This window comes from Dromiciops gliroides, chromosome 6 (assembly GCF_019393635.1).
Source record: "Dromiciops gliroides isolate mDroGli1 chromosome 6, mDroGli1.pri, whole genome shotgun sequence".
Lineage (NCBI taxonomy): Eukaryota > Metazoa > Chordata > Mammalia > Microbiotheria > Microbiotheriidae > Dromiciops > Dromiciops gliroides.
The window spans coordinates 180,715,109-180,731,205 of NC_057866.1; positions in this window are offsets into that span (position 1 = coordinate 180,715,109).

The following is a 16,097-nucleotide window of genomic DNA, read 5'->3' on the forward strand; positions in this document are numbered from 1 at the left end:
ACACTGTCAGCGGCAAGGCCAATCACAAGATGCTAGAAGTGAACTGTGCCTGGATGCTATGGGAGGATATATTTTAACTATCTTCTTGCCCCCAGTCTAGCACAGGGCCTTTCTCCAACTTCAAGGATCTGTAGATGCAATTATGTCAGTATTTCCTCTACTGACATAGGTCACAAGCCCTCTACCACTTAGGAGCCTTTTAAAAAACATATATTTAACATTTTATTTTTCCCCAATTCCACACAAAAGAAATTTTAACATTCATCTTTAAAACTGTGAGTTCCAAATTTTCTACCTTCTTCCCTAACCCTCCTCCCCCCATTGAGAAGGCAAGCAATTCAATATAGGTTATTGGGAGGAAATTCACTTCCAACAATAATTTTTTGGAACTCAACAGCGGTGATGTGTCAAAGGCTCATTTACTGTCATTCTCCCAAGAATGGGCCACCCCATGTGTAGCTGGTAAGTGACCAAAAATGGAGGCTCGGGCTGGTTTTATCCCCTAGTACCTAATGCGAATGAACCCTCCCCTTTTTCATCATTGGTCCAATTACTCAAGGATTACAATCTACATGCAAAAACTAGCTAATCTGTGGGGCAGCTAGGTGGTACAGTAGAGTCAGGAAGACCTGAGTTCAAATCCGACCTCAGACACTTAACACTTACTAGCTGTATGACCCTGGGCAAGTCACTTAACCCCAATTGCCTCACCAAAAAAAATCACCAAACAAACAAAAAACAAAAAACTAGCTAATCAGAATGCAGTATTACTTAGCCAATGGGGGAGGTGATACAGGGACAATTCTTCAATTCCTCCCTTATATGGATACAGCTCAGGAGCCGGCCTAACTATGACCAGCTCAGGGGTTCACTGAACCATGTGATTTTGTTAGCTGAAGGCGAGGGGCGGGGGGAAGACCTTTTTTTCCCTCAAACAGGTCCAGAGGAGTGTAATTTGAATGGTGACTATTATATTCTTATTGAGAGGAGACCAATCCCCATTTCCTCACAGATGTACATGTATAGTAATACAAAACATTCCTTATTAATCATGTTGTGAAAGAAAACAGGAAAAAAAAAAGAAAGTTTAAAAGATATGCTTCAATTTGTATTCAAACATCATAAGTTCTGTCTCTGAGGATGGATAGTATTTTTCAAAAGTCCTTCAGAGTTGTCTTGGATCATTGTATTATTGAGAATAGCTATGTTATTTACAGATCATCATCTTACAATATTGCTGTTAATTGTACATAGTACAAAAAAAAATAAAAATAAATTAAAAATAAATAAATAAATAAAAATTAAAAAATAAAAAAAGGGGGCGGCTAGGTGGCACAGTGGATAAAGCACTGGCCCTGGATTCAGGAGTTCCTGAATTCAAATCCGGCCTCAGACACTTGACACTTACTAGCTGTGTGACCTTGGGCAAGTCACTTAACCCCCATTGTCCCACAAAATAAATAAATAAATAAATAAAAATTAAAAAATAAAAATAATTGTACATAGTACATTTCACTTTGCATCAGCTCATGTAAGTCTTTCCAGGTTTTTCTGGAAGCATCCTGCTAATCATTTCTTATAGCACAACAGTATTCAATCACTATTACATACCACAATTTGTTCAGCCATTCCTCAATTGATGAACATCCTGTTTAATAATCTTTAAAAGTTGCCCAGGCAGGGGGCAGCTAGGTGGTGCAGTGGATAGAGTACCGGCCCTGGAGTCAGGAGTACCTGAGCTCAAATCACTTAACACTTAACACTTACTAGCTGTGTGACCCTGGGCAAGTCACTTAACCCCAATTGCCTCACCAAAAAAAAAAAAGTTGCCCAGGCTAAAAGATTGACCATCCTACAGAAAACCTTCTACACTGCTCAGCCAACTGGTCCTTGGACAGCTGACATAGTCTTTCATAAGGCCCTTAAACTGAAGCCTCAGCAACTTGGTAGCAACTATCAGAGCCTTCTGTTCTACTAGAATAACCTTCAGGGACCCAAAGTCAAAAGAACATCACAATGAAGCATTGGAAGAAGACTTGAGTAGAGAAATATTATGTGCATTCCACTTGGGAGACTCTTAAAATTTGTTGAATTGCATTGATGAAATTCATCCTTATATAACATTGAGGTCATGGTTAGTATTCAGCAAATATTTCATGGTACTAGAGCCTCTACCACTTACAAAAGCCAGTAAATACAACCAATAAGAGAAATGGTAGCTGTTAAATCCTGCTTATTCTCAGAGAATATAGCTCAATTACGTTAAGCCATGCCAGCTGCAAATGTCCCTTTATCCACAAGATATGAAGCTTAGTGTAATGGAAAGAACACTGGAGTAGAAGGAAAAGGGCCTCAGTTTTTTCATCTTTCAAATGAGGTCTATGTGGGATGGAGAATCTCAAAGGTCCTGTCTATTCTTAAAGTCTAAAATTCTATGAATCAATTATTGTCCTAATGTGACTCTCATTTCTTTTAATAATATTTCATTATAAACATAATATTTAAAGTGACTTAGGTACTGTACTTAGAAGGTCTATCTGTATAAAACTGGTGCACTGAGTATTAACTTCTGATTTTTAAAAATCAATAAACCTAAAAGGCTGCTGTGTTTTGCAATATTTCAAGAAACAAGGAACCAAATGCTTGAAAGATACTAAGAAATCTCTCTCCTGTGGCAGAGTAGCTCCCAACCTTTTCTTTCTGAGACCCTAAAATGGACACCAACTAGGCTCTGGAGGCTTAAGACTAAAAGAAATGATGAATAAATTTCACCCTTTCACCTTTAAGCTACAGGTGCCTTTTGAGCTCACTGTTCCCAAGAACTTAAGCAAGCAACAGCCCTTAAGGGTGGTTGTCTGTGAAAAAGAAGAATAGTCCTATCCCATTTATTTTGTATATATTTTGCATTTATTTATCTGTGTACATGTCATTTTCTTCCCAAGATCCTTGAGGGAAGCCCGTTTCTTCTTTTTTCTTTCTAGCACCTTTCATTTTAAGTCAAACATGAACAAAATAGAGCTCATTATATTTTCCTATCCCATCTCTACCTCATTTCTCTCCCCTTCTCAACTTTCCTATTACTGTACAAGGAACTACTATTCTTCCAGTCATTCAAATTCTTAACCAAAGTGTCATCCTCTACTCTTCACTCTTCCCAATCCCACATAGCTGAACAGTTGCCAAATCCTGTTATTTCAGTTTCCTACTTTTCTTATGTATAACCACTTCTCTTCATTCACACAGCCATCCCCTGGTTCATACCCTCATCAACTCTAAACTCTTAAAATTTATTCTCAATTGGTCTCCCTGTCTTAAGTTTCTTTTTGTTCCAATCCATCTTTCATACAACTGCCAAAGTGATTTTTCTTAAAGCATAGGTCTGACTAGGTCACCCAATACTGAAGAAACTCCAGTGACTCTCTTTTTACCTCTTGGATCAAATAGAAACTCATCTATTTGCCATTTGACATTCTTTATAACCAGTTACCTTCCTACCTTTCTAGTCTTCTTGCTTTCATGCTCTGGATGGTCCAACTCAACTGGCTGGCTTGTTCTTGACATACTGGATTTCATCCTCCATCTCTATGCCTTCACACTATTTTCCATGGTCTCCCTCCTCATCTATATCTCCTGGCATTGTTGGCATTCTTCATCATTCAGTTCAAGTGCAGTCTTATGACCTTATGAAGGAGGCTGCTGATTGTCATCTCCTCCAGGGTTGCTTTATACCACATACATACATACATACACATATGCACATAAATACATACATATGTATATATGTAGGTAAATTGGTGTATTGTGTATATAACTACATATATATGTGTTTCTGTCTATATGTATATATAAAATTACATATAAATGTAATTAGATTGTGAGTGAGCTCCTTGAAGGCAAGGACTACCTTTTGCCTCTTTTTGTATCCCCAGTGCTTAGCATAGGGCTTGGCACATAGTGGACACTTAATAAATGTTGATTAATTAATGGATGTGTATCTTGTATATACATAAAGAATTTGTATTATGTTGTCTTCTTTATTAGAATGCAATATCCTTGAAAGCAAGAACTGTTTTGCTTTGTAGCCCCAATACTAAATATAGTCACTAGTATATAGTAAAGGCTTAATAACCACTTATTGATTGATTAGTACCTGGGTGACTTTACTGTCATTGGGTTGGGGTAATATGGGCTGAGGGGTTGATGCAAGGGGAAGGAAGGAGAAATGCTCCTGAGTTGATTTTCTACATATTAGCTTCATTACTTTATTAACACCAGCTGGTGGAGTTGCCTTCTTTCCTCTACTGGTTGCCTCCCTGGGTTATTTTCCAGCCACCTGGTTGCTACAGTAGGGTGTAAAGCTCCCAGAATCCTCTCCCCCTCCCCTAAGCACAAGATATATTACCCATAGCTTAGGGATGGCTGTATTTCACTGTTCCTCCCACCTCTAAGTTCTCAAGGCTATAGTTTGATTTTGTTACTTGTGATTCCAGATAGGCATATAGGTGTCAGCCTGAACCTTAGGTCTTATAGCCTTTAATTTCTCTACTGATGGTACTTGAGTCCCACTTCTCTAATTAATTGCTATTCACATCATTGCCACCAATAAGTTGGACAGCTCTCTTGAGCCTTCTCTGAACTTGGTTCAACTATGGCTTGAACTGAAAGGAAAGAAATTTGTGAAGAGAATTCAGAAAGGAAGTTTGATTAGGACAGAGAGTGTTAGAATGTTAGTCTTTTGTCATGTCATACACCCTCTTTGGCAGTCTGGTTAAGTCTACAGACTCCTTCTCAAAATCAGGGTTTTAAAGATATAAAATAAAAAACATAGGATTACAAATGAAACTAATTGTGTGAAGTAAAGTTTTATAAAATAAAGTGTTTTACATGTATATATGTGTATATATACAAATGTATATGTATATACATACATATGTATATGTATATATGTATATGCATATGTGTGTATGTGTATATATGTGTATCTCATATATATCTATATATCTATCATCTATCTATCTATCTATCTATCTATCTATCTATCTATCTATCTATCTATCTATCTATCTACCTATCTATCTAAAAACAAGTTCATGGACCCTACTTGAAGAACCTCTGAATCAGGAGGCTATTGCAGTATTTCAGTGAGGGAATAGGGGAAGCTCTATGTGCTAGAAATGTTCATAATAAAGAAATAACCCCCAATTCATGAAATAGAAATATTGTTCCTTATTTCTGGCTTCTGTCTTTGAATTCTTTCAAGTTGTTATGCATCTGTTCCCAATATCCCCACCACTCCCATAGTGCAAACATTTATCAATTCTTTACTATGTACCAGGCACTGTGCTAAATCCTATGATTAAAAAACAAACCAAAATAGGTTTTGCCCTTAACGAACTCACATTTTACTAGGGGAAACAATATGCAAGCAATTCTGTACATACAAGATACCTACAGGGTAAATTGAAAGTAGCTTCAGAGAGAAGGCACCAACATTAAGAGGGATGAGTCTTGAAGGAAGCCAGAAAGCAGGAGGCAGAGGTGATGATAGAGAACATTCTAGGTAGGTGTGGGAGGCAACCAAGTGTACATGGTTGAAAGAGTAGACAACATGAGAAACAGCAAAGAGGCAAACATCACTAGATTGCAGAGAGTATGGAGAGTAAAGTGGAAGATTGGAAAGGTAGGAAGGGGCTAGGTTATGAGGGATTTTAAAAGCCAAAGAAATTAGTTTTCATTTGATCCTAGAGGTAATAGGAAGCCCCTAGTAAGAGTGTGACATGGTCAGATCTATGCCTTAGGAAGATCACTTTTGCTGAATGGAGGATGGATTGGAGTGGGGAGAATCTTGAAGCAGGCATATCAGCCAGCAGGCTATTGAATTTATCAAGGTGTGAGGTGGTGTTAGACCAAACTAAGATGGTGGCAGAGCAGAGAAAGGAGTGCACATGAGAGATATTGAATTGGACTAGTCAACAGTCTGTCTTTAGATTAAGAGAGAATGGGGAGTGGAGGATGACACTGAAGTTGGGAATGGGTGACCAAAATGATCCCTTGATAATAACAGGGATGTTTGGAAGAAGGAAAGATCTGGCAGGGGGAAAGGTGAGTTTAGTTGTATATGGACTGTTTGAAATGTTTAATGGCACAGGGGCAGGGAGGTAGCACTTAGATATCCTGTTTGCAGTACAAGTTCCATAAACCAATACAGAAGTCATCATTTCTCCAGCACCCAAATCATCTTCTGATTCTTCTATTAATAGATCCCTGTTACCCAGCAGCCTCAGAATTGTCTGTGACTTCTCTCATCTCTAGTTCTAAATATGCTTCAAATCACTGTCATAAACAGTCCACCTCCAAAATATCTCTCCTATGTCTCCGCCACCACCCCATTCTCACTCCTATACTTGAATGTCCTCATTACTCCCATGAATTAGCCTTATTATCTCCTAAATAGTCATCCTACCTGCCAGTTTTTCCCCCACTCTGTCAGATAAATCATCCTAAATTCCATCTTGGATGTTACTTTACTGTTCAGAAAACTCTAAGGCTTCCCAGTAGTCCACTAATTAAAGTCCAAACACTTTAACCTAATGTAAAGAGGCGTCACTTTAGGGCTTCAGCAATGCTGAAGGTCTCTAGGGGCAAAACCAGAGATATTGAAATGTAAAGGCAATGAAGTCCTTTCAGATGTAAAGGAAGCATTTCACACCTTAGAAAGGGCTTGGGGCTTGAATAGCTCAACTGCATATGAAAGGCCAACAGAAACAATGAACTTGCCCCTAGGGCACATAATCCCTCTGTATCTTTGTCCCTAGACACTCCTTTGTATAAACCTTCCCAGGAATCTGGGAAGTACTACTTGGGTGGTCATTTTAAGTAAGGGTGGAGTCCCTGTAACACATTATGCTTTATAAAACTCGACATTCTACAAGTCTCCCACCTCCTGCCTCCAAATGATAAACCTCAGATTTATGCAATCAAAAAGGAGAAGCTTCTGCCAATCTTAGGCTGAAGGGTCATTGCCCTTACTGAAAGAGCATACTAGAACTATAGCTAAAAAGAACACAATATCACTTCAATTAGAGCAGAAAAAACATCTATTCAAGCCAGGGGCTGAAGGTGGTGAAGACTTCAAATGCCAATCAAAGAGTAAAACTAGGGTGTCAACAGATTGACCTATCCAATAGACACTGTGCCCTATGAAAAGCTCCTGGCCCAGTCAGACAGCAGTGGCTCAGGGGCCAAAGAACCAGCCTAGTACAGCCCAGCAGCTGCTGAACCCAAATGAGACACCATCTCCACAGCTGAGTAACCTGCTTAACCCAGAGGAACTGGGTCATTGGACAGACTGACCTGTCCATTTGAGACACTGTGACATCAAGGTGACAGTGAAGCTGAGAGGTAGAAAAACTTATTAATTACCATGATCCATTTCATCTACCAGGAATATACACCACAAACCCCTTGAGAAATTTTGAGCCATCCTTTAAAGCCCAAATCTAAAGTTCATGAAGCTTTCCCCTATTGTGACAAATAGACTCAAATTCTCCATCTCATATCTCCCAAAGAACTTTGTTTTGCCATCCTTATCAAAACTTCCCACCCAATCCCTTGTAATTCAAGCTCTTTAATAAAGAGCTTTAAGTTTGTGGCATATCCCACTCCCACCCCACCCCCAACCTCTTTGATAGAATGGACTAAGTCAAAGGATCTTGGCCTAATAGGGGTTTTTAAAACTGGCTTTCTGGGATCACAGTTCAGACAAGCATTCCTTCTCGGACCTGAAAGTGATTTGGACTATTGAAACCCTTGAGCAAGAAGGCAGTATTGAGTCATACTTGGAAGTTTTGAAAAAGATGCCCACAGTCTTTGAGAGAACAAACAGAGAAGAAAAATGGGGACTTCATTAGCTGAGCAACTGTAGTAGTTGGGAAGACAGTGTAATTGGCTGAATTGGGGAGAAGTGATAGTACAAGGGCAATGAGGGAATAGAGAAAAAACAAGAGAGCTGAGCTGCAGAGGAGGAAGATTGTGGGTCACAAGCATCTTGGAAGAGAGAACAAGGGTTAAAGCTCTGGGTATAATTGCCTCTACGAGACCTGAGGAAAACTCTGAAAGTCTACTCAAGCCAACTGCCCTTCCTCCGCATGCCTGTCCCCTAAAGTCTAGCTTCTTAAACTGTGGATCCAAACTGTATATGAAGTTTTGTAACTGAATGTGGGGGGTCACGAAAAATTTGTCAACAGTAAAAGGTTATGAGGGGCAGTTAGGTGGCGCAGTAGTTAGAGCACTGGCCCTGGAGTCAGGAGGACCTGAGTTCAAATGTGACCTCGGACACTTAACACTTACTAGCTGTGTGACCCTGGGCAAGTCACTTAACCCCAATTGCCTTGCAAAAAAAGAAAAAGAAAAAAAAAGGTTACTATATATATTTCATATACTTATATGCCCAGGGTTGCATAAAAATTTCTCTGGTCCCATGAACCCAAGTGGAAAAGGTTTAAGAAGCCCTGCCCTAAAGGATGTTGTCTTTATATTCTTCTTGTAGCTAAATACTTATTACATCCTGACTTTGTTTTACACATACAGAAACCCAGGATCTATCTTGAGGCTTGTATTATACATTTAGCCCATGCTGAGAAAACAGGAGTGGAAGAAGCCAAAAGTTAGCTGGAAAACCACAAAATTTAAACTGGGAAAGAAAGCCAAGTTTCTGTGCAAATGTTAGGAATTTTCCTAACTAGAAAAATAGCTTTTCAGTGTATATAAACTCCATTAAACAACAGAGAAAAGGACCACAAAGGCCTGAGGGTCATTATATTGCCCTGAGGCAAAAAGGGAGTCATGGGTTGTAACTGGATGTTGCTGATTAACTTTTTTGCAGAGCAGTGAGGGTTAAGTGACTTGCCCAGGGTCACACGGCTAGTAAGTGTCAAGTGTCTGAAGCTGGATTTGAACTCAGGTACTCCTGAATCCAGGGCTGGTGCTTTATCTACTGTGCCACCTAGCCGCCCCCACTAATTAACTCTCTGGAGAGGAGAGCCTCGGAATTTAGAGAGGGAACAGAACAAAGTTGATACCCTAAGCCACCCTCCAGGGGGATAGGATTGAACTCCACCCATTTCCAGAAAGGAGAAGGGAAGAGAAAATTGCATCAGCTGTCCAACTCTACTTTCGTTAAGGATACCAACTGGCATGGCAATAGGAACATAGATTTTGAGTCACAGAAGATCTTAGAGGAAGAGTATACTAGAGCCAACTTATTGGAACTCCTGAGAGCTAACATTAAATTTTCACTGTAAGGATTCACAAATCAGAAGTCATCAAATGCTACAAATAGGACTTGATTTATTGTTTTGATTGTCTGGACTTAGTAAAATGATGGAGAAAATGTTAGTGATGCAAATTAAATGCAAAAATGTGTTGTGTATGTTCTGAAAGCCAGTTTGTAAATGTTTACCTGTGCATCCCTACCTTTGAGACACTTTGTCCAGCATCCTCATTTTATTGAAGAAGAAACTGAGACACAGAGGTAAGTGATTTACCTTAGGTCACACAGCTAGTAATTGTCAGAAGTAAGACCTGAACCCAGAATTTGCTGCTACCAATCCTAGTACTCTCTCAACTACACCTTCTACTATCTACTCCATCTGCAGCCCTGCAGGGTTTTAACCCACTGGTGTCTCCTTCTTCCCCACCCCCTTCCTTCTCTTTCCAGATTCTTTTTGTATATTTTCTTCCCCCAAGACTGTAAGTTCCTTGAAGTCAGGGACCGTCTTTTTCTTATTTCTATCCCCAGTGCTTATCCCAGCACAGTGCCTGACATATAGTTTATTGAATCGAATTAAACTTTAAAAGCATAGATTGTGAGAACTATTCAGAATGCAATGGTGTATTTAGATACTTGGATCAAAAGAGAACTCTACACTAGGGTCTCTTTCATTTTAGAGTTCCTAATTTGGCTAGGGAAGGAAGCCTGGTTAGACTTATTATGAAATGAAAAAAGTAGTATGGGAAGTCTTCAGCCTATGTGGAGGAGTTTTGCTTGCTTTTTCCAGCCCTAAAGTAGAGTTAAAACTTTTACCTATGACTAGAAGTCAGGATCTGTGGCCTAATATTGAATATGAAGAACCCTAGCTTTTCGTTGTTTTAAAATACATTTCAGGACAAAAGCCAGTGAAAAGAACATGGCAGAAGAAGAAAATTTCCAACAAACAAAATCATTTTACTGACAATTTCAATGGGACCCCAAATGGTACACAGCTGTCCTTTTGGAACAGATGATGCAATAAGTAGCAATTAGAGAACCATTAACTTCTCTTGAATGGTAACAGTATTCTGAGCAGAGTTCTTTTACTCTAGCTCAAGAGAGAAACTCAAAACATATCCTTACAGTAATGATGCTTGAGTTTCACAGGCAAAGAGTCCCTCTTGTTTGAAGACTGGGCATGATACAAAGTTGGTTATTGGAGGCAAATAATATGTTGGAGTTTTCATCTGCTCATAGGGTTTAGACTATCTCCTTAGGTTGTATCAGGTTAATTTTCACAATGTGAGACCACAGTTTGGGAACTAATCACAAAACCACAGAATCTCAGTTTTGGAAGTGGCAGTAGAGGCCATTAGTTTAAAACACATGAAAAAGAAGCAGGAGTACAATAATATCTCCAAGAAGTGGTCATCCAACATTTGCTTAAAGATATTGGGGCATATGGGGTGTTCCAGAAGGACAACCACTTCTGGTGTCAGGGCTTGCCAAACCCTTTCCAGGGCTGTTCAGCTACTTCGGGTGTCTATTTGACACTCCGTTTTCACCTGTGTTTCCAAGAAGCTGCAGCATGCTCAGAGACCATACCTGAGTAAATCTTCTCAGCAGACAGGTTAAACCAGGTTGAGGGTAACCGATGGGCCTCAAATCCATCAGTGAACTGCGGGGTCTCTATCCCAAGGACAAGAAGACTTCCTCCAACAGAATGGGTGAATGAGAACAATTTGTTCCTAAGGTTACAGAGGCAGCTGAAGCAGGTTCTGTGGAGCACTTGGAGTTGGATCAGACATCTAAGATGCCAAGGTCATCTACTGCATTCTAGGCCACCCATCTCCAGTCATCTTGAGTTTTGTCCTGCCACTGGACTTCAATGACTCTGGAAGAGAGAGTGAGGCTGATGACTCTGAAACTCTACCTCACTTAAATACAATTGACAAGTGAGTCTTGATATCAGCCATGAAGTTATTGATCCTGTTCAAAAAGGAAGGACAAACAACAACAAATATCTCCATTGAGGGAGACCTCACTATTTCCTGCTATCTCCCATTACACTTTCACATAGTTCTATTCTTTAAGAAGTTTTTCCTCACCAGAAGATTTAATTTATCTCTTGAAATTCCCACCACTATTCCTAGTGCTCTCAGAGACCAAGCAGAGTAAACTTAATCCCTCTTTCCTGTGACAGCTCTTGAAATATTTGAACACAGCTTTATAGCATTACTAAGCCTTCCTTTTCTTCAGGTTAACCATTCCCAGTTCATTTAGCTGATCTCCATAGGCCATAATTTGGAGGTCAAAAAAATCATCAGCAACAACAAAAAATGCAGCCTCTGAAGCTGAGATGCAACGAAGTATGTATTGATGGGTTCTCTGTTGCTTGTGATAATTTTGGCCTAACAACTAACACCTAGAAAACACAGGTGCTTCACCAGCCAGCACTAGATCATCCATATGTGTAACCATGAGTTAGAATAAATGGAGAAGTTTTAGATACTGTGAATAAATTCACTTACCTTGGCAGTATGCTTTCCAGGGATGTACATATAAATGATGATGTTGATGCATGCATTGCCAGAGCTAACTCAGTGTTTGGGAGGCTCTGAAGGAAAGTGTGGGAGAGAAGTATTAGACCACCCATCAAACTGAAGATCTATAGACCCATTATGATGACCTCATTATTGAATGCCTGGGAAACCTGGACATATCCCAGTGACATGCCGGAAAATTAGTCTCTTCCATTTACATTGTCTTAGGAAGACTCTGAAGATCAACTGGCAGGATAAGGTACTGGGCACTGAAGTCCATTCTCAAACTAAACTGCCAGACATTCAATCTTTACTGCAGAGAGCTTTACTCTGATGGACTGACCATAATGTCCAAATATCAAACATGCATTTGCCTAAAATACTATTCTATGGAGAACTCACAAAGGCAAGCATTCACATGGTGGTCAGAAGAAGCTATATAAGGACATTCTCAAGGTCTCTCTGAAGAACTTTAGAATTGATTGTGTGACATGAGAGACACTAGCAAAGGACTCCCCAGGATGGCCTGCCTGCATCATAGAAGGTGCTGTGCTTTATGAGCAAAACAAAATTGAAGTAGCTCAAAAGAAATGGGAGATGTACAAATTTAGAGAATCCATCCCTAATGCCCACATGGACTATTTGTGCCTGATCTTTGAGAAGACATTCTGAGCTCATATCAGTCTTATCAGCCACAGTAAGATACAGTGTAACTTGACTTTAACATAATGATGCCATCTTGGTCCTTTTCAAGAACGAAGGACAATGAACAACCAACCAATTAATTTGAAGACCATTTTTCTGGTCCCCCTCCTCTGGATGATCTCCTTCTTCTCATGGTCCTTCCCAAAAAGTGGTGCCCAAAATTCAACAGTCCAGATGTGGTACACCCAGGACAGAGTACCTAAAAATCATGACCTCCCTACACTGAATCACTCTTAACTGTTTTGGCTGCCAGAGCACACTATTGACTTGAGTTTGTCACCTACTAAAATTCATCAATCCAATCAAGTATTTATGAAGTGTTGATTAGGTGTCAGGTATGGTGTGAGGTGCTAGGGATACAAATGCATTAACTAAAACAATTCCCGCTCATAAGGTTAATTTAACACTTTTTGGGGTAGACAAGAAGAATACACACACACACACACATATATACACATATATGTATGCATATATGTATATATAAGCTCATACAAAATAAACGCAAGGTAGTTTGAAAGGGAAGGCAATAGTAATTGAGGTGATCAGGAAAGGCTTGATATGCAAACTTGTGTTGCATCTTGAAAGAAGAGAGGCATTCTATGAGATGTAGGTCAAAAAGGAGTACATTCCAAGAGTGGAGGCTAGCCAAGACAGAAGAATGGAGTTGGGGCATTAAATGTCACATATAAGGGATAAAGAGAACTAGTTTGGTTGTATTTTGGTGTCTGAGAGGACAGTACTATACATTAGGGCTGGAAACCTAGGTTGGAATCAGGTTGTGAATGAAGAAGGGAAGAGAAAGGGAACAAGCATTTACTAAGTACCTACTATGTGCCAGGTACTGTGCTAAGAGGTTTACAGATATATTCTCATTTGATTATGGCTTTAAAAGATAATTTTAAACATTTAAATTTGATTCTAGAGGCAATAGGAAGCCACTGGAATTTACCGGATAGGGAAGTGACCATTCTGTATTTAAGGAAAATCACTTGGCAGTAGAGTGTAGAAAGGACTGCAATGGGCAGAGACTTGAAACAAGGAATTTAATCAAAAAGCTGTGGCAGTAATCTAGGTGAGAGTGACAGAGGACTGAGCCTAATGTAGCAGCTCTGTGTAGCAGAAAGAGGGAGTCAGCTGTAAGAGATGTGAAGGTAGAAATGGCAAGATTTAGCAACTGATTAGATATGTGGGGTAGTGATAGTGGGAAATTGAAGATAATGCTAAGATTCCAGAGCTGAGAAATTGGAAGAATAGTGGCGCTTTCTACAAAAATAAGGAAGTTTGAAAGATGGGAAAGTTTAAGAAGAATAAAATAATCCCTGTTTTGGACATGTTGAATTTTAGATGTCTACAGGATATCCAGTGTGACATTCTTGATAAGCAACAAGTAAGGTGGAGTTGAAGTTCAGGAGAGAGACTGAAGCTAGAAATATTGATCTAGTTGTCACTGGCATCAAGATGATAATTAAACTCACAAGGATTGAAGGAATTACCAAGAGTGTTGTTGGTCCTTCTTTCTTGAAAGTGAATTGGATTTAAGTGAGGCAGGACTGTGCAAAGTCACCAACCTCTCTCCTCCAGAGCCATCTCATTCCAGTGGCAAGATATGGATCAGGACAACTGGAAATGGCCTAAGATGTTTTAAGGCAATTGTGGTTAAGTGACTTGGCCAGGGTCACACAGCTAGTAAGTACCTAAGGACAGATTTAAACCAACTTCAGGGCCAGTGCTCTATCCACTGCACTACCTGGTTGCCTCTGAGTAAGTGTAGAGAGAAAAGAGTGGGGGCCTAAATACACAGTATTATAGAGTATTCTAGTATTCCCATGTTGGAAATATGGCTCTAATAACAGTATACTCTTAGGTCAAATGCTGTGTCAGAATGAAATAAAGCACTCACAAATCACTGAACATGTAACAAAGGAAGAGATTTACCATACCAAAGCACAGCAAGAATATACAACAAAGATAAACTGGCCCATATCTTCTCTGGACTGTGGCCCTACTAATCTCCATCTAAAAATACATCTGGGGGCAGCTAGGTAGCACAGTGGATAAAGCATAGGCCCTGGATTCAGGAGGACCTGAGTTCAAATCTGACCTCAGACACTTGACAGTTACTAGCTGTGTGACCTTGGGCAAGTCACATAACCCTCATTGCCCCCTCCCCCCAAAAAAGAAGAAAAATTTTAAAAATTAAAAAAATAAAAATGCATCTGGTTAGAGAGTTATCAAGGAATGGTAACTTGTGTGATCTCCAGTATCCACCAAATCTGAGAGGCTCAGACCAGATGTAGTTAGAAATTTTTATGGTTCTCAACCAAGAAGCTGTGTTTAGGGTCCTATCACAATCCACAATTATAAGTATAATCTGGACAATGTACCAACAAGAGACTGAGAAAAAATAATTCAATAGGCACAAAGAGAACCTGAGAAAATACTGTCCCAAAGGCTCAGAGAAGAGAGTAAATAGGAGGAGATGGAGGTCCACAGTGAGGAGTATAATAGATAGGTTATGGAAGAGGAAGACTGAAAAATAAATCAGATTTGACAATTAAGAGATCACCAATAACTCTAGAGGAAGAAGTTCTGGTCAAGAAATGAAATCAGAAGCCCTATTTCAAAGAGGGGAACAAGACTGAAAGGATTGGAAGTGGAAAAGGTGGGCATAAATAGGTTTTTTTCTAGATGTTTGGCTAGGAAAGGGGGGATTTCTAGAGAATGATAGCTTGAGGGTGTGATTGGCTCTAGGGAAGGTTGGGGGAGATTTGGGTGTGATTGAAGGCAATAGGATAGGGATTAGTAGATTGGGAGAGGTCAGAGAGTAGAGAGAAAGAATGGTTGAGGTTGTAATTGACTGGAGAAGAAAGAAGGAGCCATACGTACAGGGTTTTGGTAAGGGACAATTTCATAATCAGAAATTGGGGGGGAAAGGAAGAGAAAGTAGGGAAATATGTCAGAAGGTTCTGAACTGAAAACAAAGGGAAAAGAGGGAATGCATCTAAAATGGATTCAGTTTTCTCTGTAAAGTAAGAGGATAGGTAGGGGATATGTGTTGGAGGCCTAAGGAGGTAGGAGTTTTGGAAAAGCATTTGTAGGGAATCAATTGTTTTTTTGTTTGCTTATTGAGCTGTTTTTCAATCGCATCTGATTCTTCATGACCTTTTTTTTTTTTTCCTGGCAAAGATACTACAGTGTTTTGCCATTTCCTTCTCTAGTTCATTTTACAGATGAGGAAACTGAAATCAAACAAATTAAAGTGACTTGCCTAGGATCACACAGCTAGCAAGTGTCTTTGCTTGTATTTGAACTCAAGACAATCTGACTCCAAGCCTGGTGCTTTAAATGCTGGGCTACCTAGCTGCCCTAGGGAGTCAATAAAAAAATGTTAATTATCCTAGGGACAAATAAAATTGTTGCCTTGCTGAAGCGAGAGCCCAGTTGAAGGTGAGAGCTAACTGATTTAATGGATAGAGTATAGGACTTGGAGTTAGGAAGACCTGGATTCAAATCCTATCTCAGACACTTAATAGGGCTAGGACAATGAGCAAATCATTTAACTTCTTCTGGATTCAGTTTCCTTATCTATAAAATCAGAG